Source organism: Coregonus clupeaformis, unplaced genomic scaffold, assembly GCF_020615455.1.
Source record: "Coregonus clupeaformis isolate EN_2021a unplaced genomic scaffold, ASM2061545v1 scaf0248, whole genome shotgun sequence".
Taxonomy (NCBI): domain Eukaryota; kingdom Metazoa; phylum Chordata; class Actinopteri; order Salmoniformes; family Salmonidae; genus Coregonus; species Coregonus clupeaformis.
This window is the reverse complement of record NW_025533703.1, coordinates 337,939-344,486: the sequence shown is the minus strand read 5'-3', so window position 1 is coordinate 344,486 and position 6,548 is coordinate 337,939. Positions and strand designations below refer to the sequence as shown.

Below are 6,548 nucleotides of genomic sequence, written 5' to 3'. Positions count from 1 at the left end.
AAACTTCAGCCAGGAAGCATAGGAACTGAGAAGTGGTCTGTGATCACCACCTGCAGAACCACTTCTTTATTGGGGGTGTCTTGCTAATTGCCTATAATTTCCACCTGTTGTCTATTCCATTTCCACAACAGCATGTGAAATGTATTGTCAATCAGTGTTGCTTCCTAAGTGGACAGTTTGATTTCACAGAAGTGTGATTGACTTGGAGTTACATTGTGTTGTTTAAGTGTTCCCTTTATTTTTTTGAGCAGTGTAGTTAACAGAGGAAGAACAATGATTTCAAGCACCACCCTCCTTTTAAAGCTTCCAGTCTGTTATTCTAACTCAATTCAACACTCTCACCTGTGTTAATGAGAGAATCACTGACATGATGTCAGCTGGTCCTTTTGTGTCAGGGCTGAAATGCATTGGAAAAGTTTTTGGGGGATTAAGTTCATTTTCATGGCAAAGAGGGACTTTGTAATTAATTGCAATTCATCTGATCACTCTTCATAACTTTCTGGAGCATATGTAAATTGCCATCATAAAAACTGAGGCAGCAGACTTTAATTAATATTTGTGTCATTCTCAAAACCTTTGACCACGACCGTACATGATTCCATGTGTGTTATTTCATAGTTTTGATGTCTTCACTATTATTCTACAATGTAAAACATAGAAAAAATAAAGAAAAACCCTTGAATGAGTAGGTGTGTCCAAACTTTTCACTGGTACTGTACATACATACCTTTTAAATAATAATTATATGGACCGGGGGCTCTGATCCTGGATCAACACTGGGGGACACTGAGACACTTTATGAATACTGGCCCTGATGGAACAACCAAAACACAGCTCAAATAGTAACAAGAAGTAAAATGTATATTTAGTATATGACTAAATTTCAAGATATTGTCAAGAGTACTTACAGAGTGAAGGAGAGAGGTCTTGTACAGTGAGTCAACTTACTGGCAGTGTGCGGAAACAAGAAGTAGGTGGTAGCTGATGCAGAACTTCCTTTCCTTCCTCTTTGACATGTATGAGGACCAGACCAGCACATCATAAGCGGGAGGTTTTATTTCAATAGAAAATGTACAACAGAATGCATATCTAGTTGCCTTTTTTTCATTTGAGGATTGGTCTTACATTTTTTCTAATGGGCAAAATGTGGGCTATTTCCACTGTATTCTTTTGACCACATACACTATCATGTAAACAATGTGTTTACTATAGCCTACTATTTGGAATGTTTATATTATCTTAGAATGTGTTTACTATAGCCTACTATTTGGAATGTTTATAGTATCTTAGAATGTGTTTACTATAGCCTACTATTTGGAATGTTTATAGTATCTTAGAATGTGTTTACTATAGCCTACTATTTGGAATGTTTATAGTATCTTAGAATGTGTTTACTATAGCCTACTATTTGGAATGTTTATAGTATCTTAGAATGTGTTTACTATAGCCTACTATTTGGAATGTTTATTGTATCTTAGAATGTGTTTACTATAGCCTACTATTTGGAATGTTTATAATATCTTAGAATGTGTTTACTATAGCCTACTATTTGGAATGTTTATAATATCTTAGAATGTGTTTACTATAGCCTACTATTTGGAATGTTTATAGTATCTTAGAATGTGTTTACTATAGCCTACTATTTGGAATGTTTATAGTATCTTAGAATGTGTTTACTATAGCCTACTATTTGGAATGTTTATAGTATCTTAGAATGTGTTGCCTTTCTCCCTCTGAGTTCTACATGGAACAGGTCAAAGTTCCATTTTCATTTGGTCAGTTCTATGATGTCATTCATTCTATTCTACAAACCCATTCAATTTACACTCCTCATCAGCTGCACCACTCCCGAGTGGGGCAGTGGTCTAAGGCACTGCATCGCAGTGCTAACTGTGCCACTAGAGATCCTGGTTCGAATCCAGGCTCTGTCGCAGCAGGCCGCGACCGGGAGACTCATGGGCGGTGCACAATTGGCCCAGGGTAGGGGAGGGAATGGCCGGCAGGGATGTAGCTCAGTTGTTAGAGCATGGCGTTTGCAACGCCAGGGTTGTGGGTTCGATTCCCATGAGGGGCCAGTATGAAAAAATAAAAAAAATAATGTATGCACTCACTAACTGTAAGTTGCTCTGGATAAGAGCGTCTGCTAAATGACTAAAATGTAAATGTATTTCCGTAATGTTCCATCTCTCAGTGTTCTGGAATGGAATTCCCTTGCTGATAGAACTACCTCCAACACTCCAAACATCCATGTGATTCCATATTGTGTCTGCATGATGTGTGTTTTAAAAATGACAATACATAATATTTAATGTAACTGGTTGTGTGTCTAGGTGCTGGACATTGCTCCTTCTGAAAGTGTTTGTATATATTTTATACAGACATGATGATGATGATGATGATGATGATGAAGGTGAATAAACCACTATTGCTATGCAAACCAAAGTAAATGTATTATTTGTAGTTACTGTACAGTACAAGAGGTGTGATTTTGAAAGCTTTCCATTTTCTCTCCACTGAAGATACTGTTATAACAAGATAAAAACAATGACAATGACGTTTATTCTTAAAAGTTTTTTTTTTTGAATGTCACACTTCACACATTAGCTTACAAAACATTTTTTGGGGGATAAAAGCGATAAGAAACGTTGCGTCAAGCAGAACTCTTTCCTGGACATGAAGGCAGAATTGTGCCATAACTTTGTTATTAGAAATTAGAAAAAATATACGCAAAAAAATCAAGCAACCTACTATATTTACATGTTAGTCATTTAGCAGACGCTCTTATCCAGAGCGACTTACAGTTAGTGAGTGCATAATTTTTTTTTTTACTGGCCCCCCGTGGGAATTGAACCCACAACCCTGGCATTGCAAACACCATGCTCTGCCAACTGAGCTACATCCCTGCCAGCCCATTCCCTCACCTACCCTGGACGACGCTGGGCCAATTGTGCGCCGCCCCATGGGTCTCCCGGTCGCGGACGACAGAGCCTTGATAATAGTACCATATGAAGTAATACAATATAATAGAAACACAATAACTATGGTTGTTAGCCTTTATATATAGTCTCACAAGTCTGATGATTGTTTCAGAAATATAACATACAAATATATATAGTTATATACAATTTAACTGGACCTCGAGGCTGCCTACTTCCTAAATGCATTTTTGGAAAACGTTATTGTAATCAGAAATATTTACAATTTTACTTAAAATATATTAAACTTAAAAAAATGTCAACTTAAAAAATATAAAAAAATGTTAAGGTCCCTTTCATATTCATCATATTTTAACCTCTACGGGATCGGTGTCCCGTATACGTGACAGTTGATCTAACGTGTGCTAATGTGATTAGCATGACTGTTGTAAGTAACAGCAAACTTTCCAGGACATAGACATGTCTTACATGGGCAGAAAGCTTAAATTCTTGTTAATCAAACTGCACTGTCCAATTTACAGTAGCTATTACAGTGACAAAATACCATGCTATTGTTTGAGGACAGTGCACAAGAACAAAAAACTTATCACTGCAACTGGTTTGTTACATTCACCTCTGAAGGTAAATAATGTACTTACATTCAGTAATCTTGCTCTGATTTGTCATCCTAAGGGTCCCAGATATAAAATGTAGCATAGTTTTGTTTGATCAAATCAATTTTTATATTCAAATGTAGGAACTGGGTTCTACAGATTGAACCCCTGCTGTCTCTGGCTCCACCCCCTCCCCACCCGGCCATCTAGATGTGTGAAAGCTAATGATTTATATTATTATCCATGACATTCCTGGGAGTGTGTAAACTTATATTTTGTATTACCATATCCTTTTTGTATGTTCTCTATAGTTACAGTGAGGGAAAAAAGTATTTGATCCCCTGCTGATTTTGTACGTTTGCCCACTGACAAATAAATGATCAGTCAATAATTTTAATGGTAGGTTTATTTGAACAGTGAGAGACAGAATAACAACAAAACATTCCAGAAAAACGCATGTCAAAAATGTTATAAATTGATTTGCATTTTAATGAGGGAAATAAGTATTTGACCCCTCTGCAAAACATGACTTAGTACTTGGTGGCAAAACCCTTGTTGGCAATCACAGAGGTCAGACGTTTCTTGTAGTTGGCCACCAGGTTTGCACACATCTCAGGAGGGATTTTGTCCCACTCCTCTTTGCAGATCTTCTCCAAGTCATTAAGGTTTCGAGGCTGACGTTTGGCAACTCGAACCTTCAGCTCCCTCCACAGATTTCCTATGGGATTAAGGTCTGGAGACTGGCTAGGCCACTCCAGGACCTTCATGTGCTTCTTCTTGAGCCACTTTTTTGTTGCCTTGGCCGTGTGGTTCTGGGTTTGTTGTGTTCAGGTCTTCCTGGTTCTGGGTTTGTTGTGTTCAGGTCTTCCTGGTTCTGTGTTTGTTGTGTTCAGGTCTTCCTGGTTCTGGGTTTGTTGTGTTCAGGTCTTCCTGGTTCTGGGTTTGTTGTGTTCAGGTCTTCCTGGTTCTGTGTTTGTTGTGTTCAGGTCTTCCTGGTTCTGTGTTTGTTGTGTTCAGGTCTTCCTGGTTCTGGGTTTGTTGTGTTCAGGTCTTCCTGGTTCTGGGTTTGTTGTGTTCAGGTCTTCCTGGTTCTGGGTTTGTTGTGTTCAGGTCTTCCTCGTTCTGTGTTTGTTGTGTTCAGGTCTTCCTGGTTCTGGGTTTGTTGTTTTCAGGTCTTCCTGGTTCTGTGTTTGTTGTGTTCAGGTCTTCCTGGTTCTGTGTTTGTTGTGTTCAGGTCTTCCTGGTTCTGGGTTTGTTGTGTTCAGGTCTTCCTGGTTCTGTGTTTGTTGTGTTCAGGTCTTCCTGGTTCTGTGTTTGTTGTGTTCAGGTCTTCCTGGTTCTGGGTTTGTTGTGTTCAGGTCTTCCTGGTTCTGGGTTTGTTGTGTTCAGGTCTTCCTGGTTCTGGGTTTGTTGTGTTCAGGTCTTCCTCGTTCTGTGTTTGTTGTGTTCAGGTCTTCCTGGTTCTGGGTTTGTTGACTGTACTGTAGACTGCTTGTGCCACCGCAGACCTGGAGAAAGAAACAGAAATGAAACTGAATGTGTGTCCCTAATGGCACCCTACTCCCTTATAGTGAGGTACTTGTGACCAGTAGTGCACTAAATAGGGAATAGGGTGCCATTTGGAACGTAGACAGAACAGTTCCTTGAAACCCTCATCACATCACATCACTCCTTCATTATAGACATGTCATAGTAAATGTCATTTGACCTGAAGAATGCTCCATCAACCCTTCAGATGTTAATGGAGGGAGTTCTCAGGGAACAATGGCTGGTCACTAGGGGTCAACTGTTTTACATATTGATGACATCATTGTCTACATCTTCAATAAGCAGCAACATATGATTGACCTTGATGCTGTCTGTGTGGTCACAATGTTCTAGTATTGACTCTATGTTGTTGTAAAGGCAGAATATGCTCACTTGGTGAATTTCACAGCAGTGTACAGGACATCCTCGTCCTGTTTCTGGGGTTGAGGCAGTTGGACAGGGGAGTACAGAGGCACTTCCTGGTTTTTGGAGTGAGAAAAGTGGACGCTGGTGTAGTGAACAACATCCTGGTCTACGTTGGCTGCTGTCTGTGTTGCAGTAGGGGTCATGGCCATGCCTGAGATGTTGTCATACACTGGACTAGAGTCTCCCTGATGGAGAGAGAGAACAGAGAATATAAATAGACCTGGGGACAGACAGTATGAAGAGTAGTAATGTCCCACAAAGCAATAAGACTCACCTGTCCCATGTCTGCTGTGTGTCTTGTGTCAGAGGTGGTTTTGAATGCTTTCTTCCTGTTTTGTGAATGAATGAATATATGAATGAGTTAATGAAGTTAATAAAGTGAAATAATCTTTAAAATATGCATTTTCACTCACCTTAACCACATGAAGCCAAAGAGACATGAAGCCAGTATGAGAACCAGAACAATCACTGTGATTCCTACAGCTGGAGTCATAACTGAGGTTTGTTTCCCTAAAAGATGATATAGATGATATGAGTCCATGTTATTATAAACTGAAAATGAATATACGGCAATACAGGACAATAATGCAATACTTGTATATATAAGCCTATGCATAGTTATAATCCAAAGTGTAATAAGGCAAACTAGAAGAAGATTACCTTGGAACATCATTTCTTATTGAACATAATATTGTATTGAAATATTGAAGATGGAACTTGACCTGCTACAGTGATCATCTGAGCTGCAGAGTTCATAGATCCTCTTCCATTCTGGGCCTCACAGTAGTATTCTCCTCTGTCCTCATAGCTGAAGTTGAGGATGTTGTAAATCTGTCCTGATGCTTTTGGTGAGGTTACGTTCTTCTTGTACCAGGTGTATTTGTCCACAGGTGGGTTGGCATCACTGCTGCAGGTCAGAGTCACTGAAATGCCCTCCACTATTTCACCAGAGGGACTGACTGACACTGAGGTGTTCCTTGGTCCATCTGATGTAAAAAAATATTATATAAACTTTCCATAATTGTACTTCTCCACACAATTACATTTAGATTCACCCTCTTATTGA

General features: G+C 39.2%; 1 long non-coding RNA gene across 1 annotated transcript; it reads right to left on the bottom strand.

The window, feature by feature from the left end:
• Positions 1-5,755: 5,755 nt before the first annotated feature.
• Positions 5,756-6,302, bottom strand: LOC121558515. Its single transcript, XR_005998554.2, has 3 exons — positions 6,205-6,302; positions 5,896-5,992; positions 5,756-5,811 (listed from the first exon to the last, which is right to left on the bottom strand). It is a non-coding gene; the product is annotated as an uncharacterized LOC121558515 (long non-coding RNA).
• Between the last annotated feature and the right edge of the window lie 246 nt (positions 6,303-6,548).